Genomic DNA, 17299 nt, shown 5'->3' with positions numbered 1-17299 from the left:
AGCATTCGTAATCGTACCACGTACCATAATAAATTCCTATGCCATATATAAATAGTACAATCTACCTGTAAAATGATAACAATAATTTCTATCTAAATGAGAGACTTACGCTATTTACCACTCTCATTATTAACATTTATAGGATTTTAATAGCGGTTAATCAGACAAAAATCTTTATGACTTTTGCAAACTTCCGCATAAAAAGAGGCACGTTTTACAATCTAAATTTGCCAGTTTATTCGCGTAATGACTGTAACTTTATACTTTCAATATGTACCTACCTTCTTCAACCATTTATTGTATATTATGCGATTAGACTTTCATTCACATTCAATTTGTTTTCATTCTTCGTGTAATTTATAATGTATTACATTTTACGATATATATAATGGTGTTATTTGGAAAATAATATAAATAACATTCGGCCAAATTCTATATAGATAAATTTCATCACGGAGCTGATACAAATCTAGAAAAAAATGTTACACTCATAGACATATGAATATAATAATAATTCCTATGTCTGTGGTTACACTGAAGAGAAAAGAGTCAGTGTGCCCAAAGAAAACTCAATCTGGTTAAATATAAAAATAAATAAAATTAATTGGAATAACTTTGGAATGAGCAAAACCTCAAATTGTAATATTTAAAAACGATATTAACGACTCTTCCAACGAAAAACAGAAAAAAAATCAGAAAAACATTCAGCAGCAATGTTTCAAAGACCCAATCCTGTCTGATTACGTCTAAAAGGGATCCAAATGATAATCTAGTCTCCTTCAACGGAAGCAATCTTCCGAACAGGCCTTCCATTGATATGCTTGGTGTAACTATAAGTGACCAGCTCAGGTACGGGGGCTCCATCGAAGCCAGAGTAAAGCTGGCCTCTCAGAAGCTGGGCGTACTGTACAGGGCCCGCAGATACTTTAATAGTACACAACTGCTGACCCTGTACAAATCGTAAGTGCGCCCTACTGTCGAATTTGGCAGCCATCTCTGGTCCGGAGCCCCAAAATACCTGAAAAAAACCCTTGACTCAGTGCAGAAACGGGCGGTCCGTTTGATAGATTCCCAATCTTAACAAACGGACTGCAATCTTTAGAGCACAGGCGTCAGGTAGGTATGCTGTCCTTGTTCTATCGGTATTACAATGGAAGATGCTCGTTCACCAGCTCGGCTGTGGAACGAGCTGCCGGCCTCTGTGTTTCCTCCCTCCTACAACATGGGACTCTTCAAGACCCATGTTCACTCCTTCCTCTCCACAAAAAGACCCTCCACACAGCATCCCCAAAGATGACATAGGCTCTGAGGGAAAATATTTTCTTCAGGGCCTCCTGTGTGGAGTTAATATAAAAAAAGCATCTAGGAATTGAACCTAGAACCCCAGCCTTTCCGGGACAAGATCAAGTTTACTCCTAAGTTATTCCAAAATAAAGTATTCATCTAAGACACTATCTAGATTGTGTTTACATTGGGTAGAATTTTGAAATTATGTTAAGCCACTGGAGATTATTTGGCCACATTTCGGCCAAATTTAAAAACCACGAGCTTACGCTGGCCAAAATGTAGCCAATTTAAAGAGATATAAAAAAATTACAAATTATTTCAAAAGTTTCCGGGTTTTGTAGCTGCAACATTTCTTGAGCTAACAGTTTTACACGGAAAATGTTTATTTTACACAAGTTCTGTTATGTATTGTATATCCTAAAATATAAAGTAAGATGTTAAAGTGAAGTTATATTTGCACCTGTTCAAAAATGTTTTTTTTCGGCGCGTTACTTAAATTATTGTTAAATGACAAGTGTAAAATCGTAACTTATGTGGTTTTTAATAAGAATTCAAATAGAGTGATTCATAAAAAAGGCATATCGTTGCCGTAGATGTCAAAGGAGCCAAGCCACAAATTTGTCGAAAAGTAGTTAAGTATAAAAGAACGTTTTAAAACAATCAAAGATGCCGTGGTCAATGGATTTGAGCCAAAAAAACACCTAATTTATGACTATTGTGTAAACTGTCAAGAGACCTATCACAATATAGTTTAACACAGTCAATGAAGACAAGCCGCATTAGTCTTTTGGCTTCCGAATACTTTTTTATGATATGTGACTTAACACTGTTGACTACTGAAACATCTCGCAAAATAAGCGGTCAGGCACACTTGTCCCGGTTCACATTCAACGACGATTTATAGTATTATCTTCCTCTAACTAGCAAAAAAGACAGAACCAGTTTAACGTGTCGAGTTGTTGAAATATTATTGAAACAATGTTATGAGTGAAATTAAGAAAATAACGCGTAGGTCACCCTATTGAGGAGGACTAAGAAATACAATGCACTATACACGTACATATTATTATCATATTCATTATCATATTATGTATGTACAGTGTTTAAATAGTCGGTATATTGAAAAAATAAAAAAAATATAAAATTTGAAAAAAGATGGTTTGGTTCAAATAAACGAAGAAATGAGTGTATGGAGAAAATTGCACGAAGCGAATGTAAATGCTAAAAGAAGTCGGGGGCTTCCGAGAAAGATATACCACGATCAAATGAACCAAAAACTGGTGTCAGGCAGTGTCGGGGGTATTTTATTTTATTCTTAGTGTTGTTGATTACTTTTTTATTTATGTTTAAATATTACAATAGAAAGCACTTACAATAAAAAAAAATTAAGTAAAAATATGATGTAAAAGTCCACTATATGAGGCGTGTATTAAATAAATAAGTTACGCTAAGTCTACTGCTGGTATAAGTACAGGGTTTTCCAAAGGGTGTTATTTTGATATTCAATCGTAATAGATCAAAGGTTTCGTTGTTTTTGTGGCACGTAGCGCCTTCGTGTTGAAATTAAACGTTGTCCAGATCAATACCATCCAATTTCGACTATAAAAAATCATTAATCATCTCTCGATAGCGCAATCCATTCACCGTAACTGTTGCTCCAGCCACTTTTTCGAAAAAGTAAGGTCCAATGACTCCGCCGGACCATAAACCGCATCAAGCAGTCACAAGTTGAGGATAGAGAAGCTTTTCAACAATAATTCTTGGGTTTTCCGAGCCCCAGACGCGACAATTTTGCTTGTTGACCTAGCCACCGAGGTGGAAATTTGCATTTGATTCACTCAAGTGAATTTTAATTATTTCAATGCGTTGTTGAAGCGTGTATTGTTTCATTTTTATTAATAATGTAGTTTCTACTTGTCAAATGTCAAAAAATAACAGTTTCAAAAGTAGCATCTACCGAAATGGCGGGCAATTCAAAATAACACCTCTTATTGGAAAACCTGTATATCTTAAAGTTATCACACATCTTGTTGATTATTGTTGGCGAATATCATTCAAGAGCAGTTCGAAAAATCACGTGGTCTCAGCATTCAAAAACAAGCAGAGCTATAAAACTACCTGATGCAAGGAATGCACTCTCACGAAAAGTGCATTAACATACATATAACCAACTGCATTCAAAGCGCAGCGGCAAAATTACTACCACATGAGACAACTTCTTCTTGACGTATACTTTGTAATTCCTACTCGGTATAACAGCCTTAATAATAAAATAAAACACTTCCCAACCGTTAAACGGTGTTTTAGTGGTGACACATTGATTAAATACTGTACAAACCCTGTTTTGAATTCTCACCAATACAAAATGTCTTTAGCACAGCTGCGAAAGATTGTACATCGTAGCATTTTGGCGGACTGATGCATGAGATTCCCGTTTTGGAAATGAGGTTATTTCGGATATTTTATTTTTTTATTGACTGTTACTGCGCGAATTTAACGAGAATTCCATAAAAGAATGGTTTTTCAATTACGTAAGTGCCTTAGGCATGTATAGGAAAATATATACGCATTAAATCAACGTTCAATAAATGCAAATAATCGATCTAAAATGTTAAGTTCATTTATTATTATATAACTAACTAACTATCCATCACGCCGTTTCCCCGCAGGGGTAGGCAGAGAGGACGGACCGCCAAACAACTCGGTCTTGGCACACATTTCTTGCCTCATTCACATTCATACATCGTCTCATACACACTCTTCTATTATTCTGACTCTTGACATGGCCCGACTCAAGTATCTGATTCACTTGATCGTGCCATGTCTTCCTCGGGCGTCCCCAACTTCTGCTACCATTCGCATTTGCATCATATATCCTCCTTACACTCCTATCTTTGCTCATTCGCTTTAAATGCCCAAACCATCTAAGCGTCTCTTTCTTAATCTTAATCACTACGCTTACATCAGCCTGGCACTCTTTGCGGATCTCCACATACCTCACACGATCAAACATGGTTTTACCACACATACGCCTCAGAGATCTCATTTTAACAGCATTCAATCTATTTTAATCCTTTCTTTACCAGTTTCATGCATTACTTCCATACATCAGAGTAGGTATCAACACTCCATTGTGGACTGCTAACTTCGCTTCTTTGGACAATTTTTTGTTAGCGCCAACTGGGTTCAGTCCTCCATTGACGGAATTACCTTCATTTACCCTTCTTTCAATATCTCTGTCAGCCTTCCCATCTCTCGTAAACATACTTCCTAAATACACAAACTCAAAAAAAAACTAATTATATAAACGAGATAAAAAGTGATTTGACAGTTTTCTTGCAGATTCCCTAAATAAAAGATATATTTTTCGACGTGTGCAGTTCATATGTGCGGTTTTATCAACAACTTTTTTCATGTTTGAAATTAAAATATTCGTATTTATGAAATTTAACGTGTATTTCAAATTTAAAAAATCTAAATTCTAATGTATCCAGTTCCTAACATTGTATTTGTTTTTAACAAATGTAACGTAAGGTTTTTACATAATGCATAATTGCATACGTACTTACTAATTTAATGACAGTAATTTATTAGCTTATGCATGTGCAACGTGCATAAGATAATCTAGGAAATCTTTATCTATCAATTTAAATAAAAGTGAAACGATACTGTATGTAGCTAACAGTGATGTGCATTGCCATTTGAACAAAGGTAAGCTGTGGCTTTTCGGTGAATGATTCGAAGAAGTTTTTTTTTCCTTTAAATGAATACTGTACAAAAGTTTTAACTGCCCGAAGCCAGTAGGAAGATGAAATCCCCAATTTGGTTATGTTATATCTGGTCAATGAACACGAATTGAATTTCGAGCAACTTTTAGATTCTGAATGATGGTCGCGGAATTTGATCGTGCGTTAATGTGCCTACAATGTTTTTTGATTAGTGGAAAAATATAGTGTACATCTTTATACCAAAATAAACTAGATAGCTGGGTATAATTTGAGATTTTCAAGACCATTAGTACTATCGTGATTAATTTCTGGGATATTATTCCGAGTTGCGCTTCTTATTTAGTCAAAGACAGCGTGTAGTGTAGGGCAGATATGTTTTACAATGGGGAAGCGCAACACGGCGCAACAAGCGCAACAATAACCCAAAAAAATCGCGATTAACTGGATAGCTGTATATCATCTTTAAACTATTCTTTTCTACAGAATTTCAGGTTTAACAAACTACACGCCACTGGTGGCTAGGATACTTCCTTTATAATTGTTCAATTTATAATCTTGGGCAGTCATATGTATGGTCATTTGCCCACTTTGACTTGCGATTTTGACATATTACAGAGGCTCATGCAATCGCGAACAAACACATTCCGAATTGTAGTATTATTGAAATATTTTGCAATTTTGCTAAATATGTTGACATGTAATCACTAACCAGTCTCACCTGCTTTGCCAAACGGTGCGTCACCCTATCTCCGTAATTTCCGACTTACCTAATTTCCTGTCTAATTTATCAATGTTCCTAGAGACAGCTGCTAAGCCATTTTTGTAGGCTACACCCAACTTAGCAAGGAAAATTTCAACACCAGATTGGCAGCTTCCATATTTTGTGTAAACGAAAATCTTTAAAAGTAAAAAAAAACAACCAATCCAACACGCAACTCAAATTTCAAATATCTGAACATTGTCCATCCCACATAATTATTTTGTTTTGTTTAAAACTTGTCGAAAACTTTTGTTGTGATTATTTATTACGTCATAGCTTACATCTGTGGAGTTATCTGAGTTCCCTTAGGGTAAACTGAAAAGAATTCATAATCTGCCCTTTCCAAGATGGCGATTTTTGATTTTTTATTAAAATGCACTTTTTGCTAGTTAAGCTTTAAAATATTAAGAAGAATTATTTGTTGGCGCCTGTACATACGTAATATGAATATGAATAAATAGTTTTGTCCGGACAAAAACTCAATTCTGACAAGAGGGGCATACAAATACAGTATTGGATTGAATCATCGATACAATATTGAATTTGTATGCTGTTTTTAAAAGAATTGATTTTTTATACGGACAAAACTATTAATTCATATTCATAATACGTATGTATGGGCACAAACAAATAATGCGTCTTAATATTTTAAAGCACAACATGCGAAAAATGTTTTTTCATAAAATAATTAGAATGACGAGTTATATTTGAAGGCGTCGATTATAACGTACGAGTACTCATACGATACGTTTACACTTAACTAACCAAACCAATACAAAGCAAAATATATCATTGCTTTGTGTTTTTTTTGGTATTACTTTTTCAAAAATGTTTACGGTAGGTACCACACGAAATACGGTGTACAACATTGCTTTTAATGATACCATTTGACCCACTAAATTAATGTACAAATACTTCATTATTTTGGAGGAACTCAAATTACAAAAATTATAATTTTCAAATGTAATATAAAGAATCACTTCTTTGAAAGTGATTACTTATGACTTAATAGCTGATTCGTGTTCATACCATAGTTATACGTAAATGAGATGCATTTAAAATGCATTGACAGAGAAAATCTAAGACATGTCTATGTTCGTGCAACCATAAATCAATTACTAAATAAAATCCATAAATTGACTGTGATGTGAAAATTCCTACGTAGTGACCTCAAATTTGCTTTGAAATTTTCAAAAATGGAACTGTAGATTTTGTGATAAGCGATAAAGTAGGTACCTACCAACAATCATAAAATAATTTCGTTTTTATTTAATTAATGATTGTATATTTGAAATGCGTATTTCTTTTGTTTAAATTTTTGACAGATTATTTATCTAAGTTTACAAATCGTGTTCATTTGAAAGGTAAATTTCTGACATCTCTCTAATTTCTCAACAAAAATATGATTACAGTATAAAGAAAATTAGAAATATTTGTTTTTGGACGGCAATTTCATCCAGAGACAAATATTTTATTAAATGCTTTTAGCTTCACAAATCATTCAATTACACTATCCCTATACAGTGAAACCTCTATCTATCGTTCCTCGAATAATCGTTTTCCCGGATATATCATTTATTTGTTCTAGTCCGAATTCATTTCATACAAAAATAGATCGCATCGATCGTTTCTATGTCCACCATTTTCCCGCATTCATCGTAGGAATTACGTCGCGTATTTGATATTTTTTGTCTGTGTTTAAACGGCGCCAGACGGCACTCGTTACGATGCGCGAAACTTTTGAGAGAGAAAGAGAAAGAATAACAGTTTGTCGGCGCCATCAGTCGCTAGTTGTCGTCAGTTGTCGCTAGATACCCGAACTTAGTGGAGTGTTTGCAGTTATCCTTTTTGGGCTTTTAAACTATTTTCGAAATGAGCCGTTTGATGAAAAAAGTACGTACTCTTCAAGAAAGATTGAAAATTATCGCAGAGGTGGAAAAAAACCCCGCAGAAAAACGCATCGATATAGCCAAGCGTTTAGGAATCGCGGCATCCACGTTAAATTCTATTTTCATGAAAAAAAAACGAAATTCGGGAGCAAATTCAAAAGTGCGGAAAATCTTCGAAAACTAGAAAAACCAGTAAAGAATCAAAGTTTAGCGAACTGGAGAAAATTCTTATCTCTTGGTACCAAATTTGACAAATTTTAACAATTTTGTTACTTTCGACGACAATATTCCAACTTGTGGGATAGAAACTATCGAAAGCTTGTGTGACGCAAGATTGACGGAGACAACAAAAGAGGTCGATATTGATGAAGAGGAGCCCCTGCCTGTACCTTCATTTTCAGAAGCATGCACCCTCTTTGAAAGATTGAAAACTTTCTACTACGCACACTCAATAACTGATGCCGAAAAAGCTGGAAATATACTGTTGACTTGCGGAAATAAAACAGTAAAAAAACAAATGTCCATGAAAGATTATGTATTTACAATGCAATAAACTTTTTAAAAAAATTGGTTCTGTTTAGCTTTGTATTTTTTAAAATAAATACATTTATTTACATCTAAAACTTATTTTCTTCTTATAATTTTAATCTACCAACGGTTATGCAGATTGGGAGGACGGTATCTTCACTGGATCGTATCTCCTTGTGTTTTTTTTCTCTTAATCCCGCATTCATTGTTTTCCCGCATTCATCGTTTATTTCGATAGGTCCCTTTAAAACCAATAGATAGAGGTTTCACTGTATATGTTTATATTCAAGAGGGTATCATTGGCGGGCGTGCGGGCGAACACCGGGTGGGCAGTATGGATTTGATTTTTATACAAAACCACAGTTTTATTTCGAGGTTGATGAAATTTTGAACACTTGACCTCCAAAACAAGAGGAAGGTCACTGTGTCCGGGCAACGCCGGGAGTTCACTAGCAAATCATTAATAAATAAATTCTACAAAATTTTTCATTCGTTTCAAATCGTTGACGTAACCTCGATCTGGTTCCCAAACTTTTAATAATCCCAATAATACTCCAAATAAATGTTTGTGTTTATATTTGCTTGTTGCAAAAACAAAATATCTAGGTATAGTAGGTATTGATAGGAAGCAAAGTTCCACGAAAATCCACACTAAATTGTACCCAAATTGTTTTTATATGAAAGAAGAATATATAAATTTATTACGGCTTCATAGTACACACGTGACTTTGACAGAGAAGCTGATTAACGTACACCGTGTACCTACAACATCTGGTTGTCTGACATCAGGATGAAAGTGAAATTCTCAGCCACCGTGTACACAAGTACACACATTAACCTGTAGGCGTATAGCTGTATTATTGGCTGTGCACATACATACACATAAAGATGTATTGTATCTTGTGTGTAGTGTACAAGTATATTGCATCACCAGACTGAGCCGCCTTGTAATATAATAATATTATGCGTTGTTTTATTGTGGTTTCGCTTTGCCGAATTGTGCCGAAGAAAGCGGGTGTTGTTGGCTGTGACCTACCTAGCGACCAGCGACCACCTTGCCGAGCTGTTCTCCTAGTAGGTGTCAAATTCTTTACACCAGTATTTTGTTTTAAATTACGTTAAAAAATTATTACGCAATTTTTTTTAATTTGGCATATTTTGTTGTAAGTACCTATCGGATAAATTCATATATAATAGAATCAAATGGAGATATGGCGTGGAAGCGTATCGACTGTCGCACAAGCCACGACTAAACTGTATGGACTATCTTAGCGACTATTAATGAAAGTTATTCGTTTAGCTTGTAGATAGAAACAAAGGCGGAGCGCTGCTGTTCGTGGATAAGCGATTTGCTATAGTATGGGTGAACGATATGTTATTTTCGTTTGTATACATACGATCTGACAAAATTACATCGGTAGGTAGTATTTTTTTGCTTATTTTCAGTGGCGTCTGAATTTTACTCCACAAATTTTAACGTACACTTTTCTTAAAAAAACTATTTTATTTTAATGTTTAAACCCCACAAGACTAACAACTACTCTGGAGCCAGTAAGTTTATGGCATCCTCAATTGGAATATTTTGTGTATGCCGTTTCAAGTGACGTTTCAATTTTGAATGGTGTTTTTTCACCGGGGCGATTCTCGCAAATTATTATTTCGAAAAGATTTTAAAATTAGAACAGGGCTTTTTTTAATTTCGAATCGTCATTCGAAATGACGACCCTATGGCAACTTTACTGAACAATGGATTGTGAAAAAGGCCCATTAGTTCTTATGAAAACGGTAGTCTGTAGGCACTATTATTAGTAGCTTATTTTATTATCTAATTTGATTTAAATTGCTCAGAAGCTCGCAAGACGAAGAAATGCCCGCATGTGGCGGGTACGAGTTGCAATCAGATGTCTGACTTAATAATTTATTAAATGTGTTGCGAAAATGCAATGCAGGTTAATAAGTTATTTAATGTATCTGAGAAGATGACTTAACATTGTGTGGGTAGAGAAGCGTGCATCGTGAATAGCCAACATGGAAAAGTTTATATTAAAACTTCTTGAGAAGGTGGTGAAAAATTCATTTTTATTACCCACTGTTATTAAAGAATTAATATTCGTTTAATGTGTAAATACGTTCTTGTTATTATGTCATTTAAAACCTATTAAAAATAAATATTTAAAAAAACACTAAATAATATCATACAAAACAGAAAATATTTAGTGATTGCTAAATCAGTATGAAAAATTGTTCCCGTGCGGGAAGTAGGAAGGTGGTGTGGCGGCTGCCGATGTCACCCGAATCCTTCCGACCGCGAAAGAGTCGAAGGTGACCAGCGCGCCTCGCAAATGCTCCACGACACTACTACTGATTATGGTAAAAACGTATGGTACTTACAGATGAGAGGTTATACCATTTCTTTCCCTATATTTTTCAGTACGAATTGAACAATATATCTATGCGCATGTAGGCATTTTGAATTTATCTCCGGAGACCTGCGTCCGCCGAGCGCTTTTACCCGACTGATGCCCGTGATATCTAATATCGGACAATGATCCAATATCCGTGGCCCATACTTCGAACGCCAAAGTTGGCTCTAGCTTTATACCAGTGGCGGTCGGTGACTTTTTGTAGAAGGGATGCTGGACATCAAATGTTTATACTCGTACTTACTACATACTTGATATCAAATATGCTCTTCTACACGCTATCCCACGAACAAGATACAATTAGGTACCGTCACAGACATAGGAATTAATAGACGAGAAGATAATGGCGAGGGGTAAAATCAACTGTTGAAGAACGAAGGGAGTGAAGCTGACTGTGATTCGTCAATAAATCAATCTGACAGTAAATAGGCATCTCGCATTATAATATCACCATTTACTTCTTAAAAGTAAAATCTGCTTTTGAATGAATAGACATTTTTACATGGGAGCGCAAATTACTCGCCACGTTATGAACAAATTTGCGATTCAAATTCGGCAAAAAAATTCGGTTCTATTTTCAGAGTCGAATATTTCGTTTAAGTATTTAGTTAAGACACTTTTATAAATGTTCATAATTTACTTCCCAGCAACCAACCAGCTTTGTGTTTCGCGTCCAGACGTTTCTCGATGTGATAGTAACAACTGATTCATATTATACGATGTGAATATGCTTAAAATAAAGTAAAATAATGCTTATATATGGAATGTAATACGACAATTGGGTTTATTCTCTTTTTCACATCTATTTTTACAAGTTTTCATAGTACAAGTCAACATTTTGCCGTGTTATTTCGTAAAATGAACCGATGATGCCTCGACCATAGTTCGCACAAGAATGATGACGTCACGTTTTCAAATTTCACTTGAGGCCATACGCGAGCACAGCCGGCTCCAATGGAACCGGTATGGGGAGTGGGGATAATACGCTTTTAATCACTTAGGGCAGGTCTAATAATATTCATATGTCTATGGGTACCGTCTAAAATTATCTCCATAAATCCATTAAGCTCCATAACTCAATAATTACAGATACAAAATATCTTAAATGTGTTATACGTAATATTCAAATAGAACTAGCAGTTAAAAACCCGCTCCGCGGGTTTTTTTCTGCTAGGCCCGGCGGCACTTCATTGGGCTTCGCCCATTTTAAGTGATATTAACAACAGTTACATTTAATAGATAGATATTAGGACATTCACATAGAGAGGGTGAGTATATATATTGTTAAAACACGGAACAGGAAGGAGTTAATTAATAATAACATGCTAAATTTACGCATAATAAGAATGACAGTTAATAATAATAATAATAATAATTGGATAATTTGTAGAGCGCCGTTTTTGTGAAAAATCACCTGTTGTTGAATAAATGAAATTTTACGTATTTGTGATGGATTATTTCAAATGAAACACTATTATTGACTACATGTCTACAACTGATATTAACTGTTATCTTAGGTACCTAATATAATTAGCTCATAGGAGACTTGCAGTGCTTAAATATGTGTTACAACCGTCAATGTCTATAAGTTGAATCAATATCGTTTAGTTTGTCACCATTAAAGATAGTTATAAAAAAGTCGACTTAAATAATAGATTATTACATATTTATTAATTGTACCAGTGTTTATGAATAAAAGGAGGGGAATTGTGCGATGAGATTAGCAGTCGGTTTAATTAAAAGGTGTTAATTTTACTCCAACTGGTGGTAATTCTTTACCTACAACTTTTACTGTATCTAATAAAGTTTAAAGTTAGATTATATATACAACATCATCAGGAGAGTAAAAATTTATATATAAAGGTAGATTATTACAATATAGCGCCCCTGAGGTGATATCTCACAAAAGCGGCGCTATGCAAATTGTCCAATAAATGAAAAAATATAATGTTTACATTTTATTGTGTATACACCGAAGTCAAAAATTAAATATAGATTGCAATTGGGAAAGAAGAAGTGGAAGGAGGGGGAGGGGTAACAGTAGGCTGGGTTTATAATAATTAGGAATTACAATATCGTTAGACGGGAAAGACCAGTTGAGTGGGAAAATATTTAAAAGAGAGTTTATAAAAAAATTCTTGTTAATTATATCTGCTTTTATATTAACATGTTTCCTCATTTCTAAAATTTCAAAATTATTTATAGTGAAGTATTTTAAGACCTGAAAAAAACAAATAGCATATAACCATAAAACAATATATTCATAAGACAAATAGCATTTAATAACGGTTATTCTAATAAATTGATAGTTGAAATACTAAATAAAAAAATTAAACATATTCTCTTCAAACGGTCTTTGAAATAGTGAATCTGAGTTTGCAAATCATCTTTTGAATAATGATCACACTTTCGATAAAAAAATCAGGTCTTAATACTTCACTCAGGATATAAAGCACCGCAAATAAATAATTTTGAAATTTTAGAAATTAGAATACATGTCAATATAAAATCAGTTATAATTAATAAACAAAAAAAATATAAATAATAATGAAAAATGCCATTACAAAGTGATAAGCTTCCAGAAGAAATCTTCTTAGTAAACGCTTGTTAATCGTAAGTAGTCAAATATTGTGAGCTGCATATTTATATATTCGCGCCATTCATTTGGTTCGTTTTTAAACCGCCAGAGGTGCGCTCTCTGTCGGCCATCTATAGCCGTGCGTATCGGCCATTGAAGGGACGCGTGATTTTTTTTATAAACGTCAAGCATAATCACGTAACTGTGGATAATTTTCATTGTAATGTAATTAATCCAATGGATTATGAACTTTCTAAAACATATTTTCTTCGATATTATCCAAAAATTATATGAGCAGAAACGTTGCTTTTGAAGAAATCTCGTATTATTATGAGGCGATCCTATTTTAGTATGAAATCGTGTCTTAACTTTCAAGTTAGCGGAATTTAACCGAAACAGACAATTTAAATTTGACCAATCAGAGGGCCTACACCGTCCAGACGCTGGAGTATTAATATTATCAGATTATCAGATTCAACTACAGTATTCAAACTCAAAGCAAACTGTCAAAGCAGCGCGCGCATACAATCCAATGAATTAGTAATAGAGTATACGATTCTGTGCATTATACGTATGAGCATTAAATACAGTTTTAGTACGTTGGATTCTGTCATTAATATCGTATAAAGTTGACGAAGATATTGGCTTGCTGGTCTCAGTGCGCATGCGCGGAAAGAACGCATGTTCTAGCATTTTGGATACGGTTTACAGATCGCTTCCACAGTTACAGTATTATTGTTTGTATACGTGTATTTTACGCGTTTCACGAGAATTGAGAATGTATATGTATTTAGACTCGCTCGCGCTGTTTGTATCGTGTCTTATAATAATAATATTTGTATGATTTTTTTACAGCGCCGTTTTTGTTAAAAAAATCACATTAAGGTCGCTGTAGAAATATTAAAATATTTAAATTAAATATATAAATAACTAGTATAAATAACTAAAACTCTCAAATCCATGGACGGACCGCGCCTGCTATATACTTACAGGACAGCTTTATAAAGACGATGATAGTTAATTCTTAGTACCCGACACTAGACTACATCAAAATTAAACGCCGAAAACCAGATTATTATACATATATACCGAATTATCGCGCTCAACACTGTATCACGTCTGCATTGTTATATACATTTCATTCTACATACATTAACACATTTCACAGTATACTACACATCTGCTTTGATGATGGACGGTGTAACGCTGTCCGAAACTTTGGCTAAAGAAGGAGGAACCGTAAGACGGTATAATAACCCAAAAATCAATCACGATAAGACTTTTGTCATCAAAAGATCTTAAATCATATCAGAACAGCACGTATCCATTGTCAATTTAGTTTACAGACCTCCATTTAAAATTTCTATTTTATGTTTAACCAATATTCTGGTCTGCTTTTCGTGAACTAACAAATCGTTTACAATTTTGGAAAGTTTTATGTTATTCGCATGAATATCATATAGAAATTCCGAGAAAATAGAGCAATAATGTAGGCGAACATTGAATAACTATCGAGAAGTAATATAATTTATTATCATGCAATGTATTTATTATTAAGCACGTACAAATGCGGTATTTCCGACGTGTGGGCACAATTATTCAAATGATCGATTTTGCAATAAATACGTTTTTTATTACTTGTTTAGTTATCAAATAATATAATTTAATATATTTTTTAGGCAAGGCAATTTCGCCTCCCTGCCAATTAATTGTTTTTAGCCCATCCTAACACGGGTTGGTAAGCAATCGACATAAACCAAATGCTTTAAGGCCCGGTAGCAAGCTTTCAAAGATGGTTTCAAAGGGAGATATATAAATACGAATGTTAGAGAGAAAAAAACGATAATAATGGCGATTGTATTGAATAAAATACAACTCGTTTGTAATAGACCATAAATCTCTCGACAAATGCTTTAGTTGCATTTAAAGATACCCTGTGAAATACCTTTAACATATCAAATAACAGAACAAAACGTGTTTTAATCATTTTTGGAGCTTACTTTGCGATTTTTTTCTATCGAGGGGTTTCATATAATTACCTTTTCAGCATTACAAATGTATAGATATTATCTTAAAAAATACCTTTTTTTGGAACTTAAAAATCAATAGAGTTAAATAGAGAAATATCTTAAATCAATCGGTAGAAATTAGGAACGGGATTAAGACCCTGCGCAGAACAGTTGTACACTGAACTGAGCGGTCAATTGTATGACTTGTATAACACCTTATGCTTACTTTAATATGGCGAGCTTAATTTTTATCCATTCGGTTTATGTCGATTGCTTACTGACCCGTGGGACAACGGGCTAAAACATATTTATTGCAAATTACTTACTATGTATATGAAAATGAACACTAATCGTTCTTGTAAGTTTGTATACTTTGTATCGCAGATTTTATTTGTTTTTTGATACATTATAAGTATTTTTTATAAAGTATTATTTGGTATTTTGAGCCTCACCGGTTAACTCTTACCGGTGCTGAGGCCCCGATTTTACAATTTTATGTGACAAATTGTGTATGTAAATAAAATTGACTGATTTGAATTGAAATTGTTATAAATTAAACGAAATAAAAGAAAAATTAAGAAATAAGATAAAATACATAGACTGTTGACATTTGTCACAGGAGAACGGGTCGCTTCCACGACTCGTTCTTGAGGTCAACAGCTCGTATTTCCTCCCGCCTACAACTACACTACACTCCTTTATTAGAGATATACTTTATAGAGATGACACAGGCTCTGTGTGAAATTATTTTCTAATTTAAAAAAATCTTTTAAATCGTAAATCGTATTCTTTTACAACATTTTTTAAACGAATGATTGCTCAGTAACGACAATCTTACGGACTTACTTAAAAACATTACCAATATACAGAATTTTAACATTTTTACGTCACCATCTGTAAATTATTCCACGAACTACAGTAATTTCCCTACATCTAATAAATGCCTAGCTTAGATTGAGTTTTGACCAAATTGCTTGACATCTCCCGAAAATTATCAAAAATATTTTTTAACACAATATCAATATATTATTTATTTGTCTCTTAAAAACTACAGCCCTATTCTATTTTTCATATTGCTATTCCTAAGTCCATTATCATCGCACAGACAACATTTTCTGAATACACTGAAAATTTTCGAAGGAATTAAAATAATTTTATTCATGCCACGATTTAACATATAATAAATGCAATGTTTGTTCACCACTACTTGCAGTCGTAGAAAAGTAAATACCGCGATTCGTTATTTTTGCCACAAAGGTGTCACATTTATTCTCTACCAATAAGTTCACGTCGCCGAATTCCTACTGACCTTTCAGGAAATTAATGAATTAAAAAAAATTGTAAAAACCACATTACTATTCTTTCAAATATTAATATTATGTTGACTCTAGTTCTTACGTGTAGCTTTGCACTGCTCTAGACACTTCCCAATCTTCGTCATTCCTCTAATCTTCGCAACATTTTCCAAATGGCGTTGCCAATGTTCCCCTGGTTTCAAGCAATTTATATGTTACTCTGTGTATTTATATATACTCTGTTACCACACAAAAGACACAAGACTAATAACGCGGGTTTGCACTAACCTCACATTTTAATTTATTCAGAGAAAATCGTAACTCTAATATTTTTTATGCAAGTTATATATATTTAAGATGAATAAAAACAGCACCTTACTATTCAAATATTCGAAAAATTATAAATTAGCGGTAAACACTAGATTTTATTTTTCTAGACGGTGAACTAGTAACTTCCCAAAGGGTTCAATTAGAAACATTTGAGATTTTAGTTACAAGTTTATCAGAGATATTAATCAAATAAACGTCGCGGAAAGTTCAATTTTCTAAGCCTGCTATGGAAAATTCGACCGTAGATTCGTCCAATACGCAAGGCCGCGCGCCGAAAATTTTAGTACACGTCTTCGTTACTTACGCCGTTAAGATTCCGACTTTATTTAGGGTACTGTGTCGTCAATTTAAAAACACAAGCCGATGGCTAGAAATTATAGATTCCGCTCGTTCAATAGTGAATGGAACATTAAAAACTGATTAATGTTTGTCTAACTTTGCACGTTCCCACTAACTTGTGCTAGTAAACATG

General features: G+C 33.9%; 1 protein-coding gene across 1 annotated transcript in view; it reads left to right on the top strand.

Moving 5' to 3' along the window:
- The window catches only part of LOC149418675 (uncharacterized), a 97591-nt gene that overhangs the window by 13560 nt on the left and 66732 nt on the right, over positions 1–17299 (top strand). The window lies entirely within an intron of this gene.

The sequence above is a fragment of the Hesperophylax consimilis genome, chromosome 13, assembly GCF_061612785.1.
Source record: "Hesperophylax consimilis isolate HC1 chromosome 13, BYU_Hcon_1.0, whole genome shotgun sequence".
Lineage (NCBI taxonomy): Eukaryota > Metazoa > Arthropoda > Insecta > Trichoptera > Limnephilidae > Hesperophylax > Hesperophylax consimilis.
This window is presented reverse-complemented; position numbering and strand designations above follow the sequence as displayed.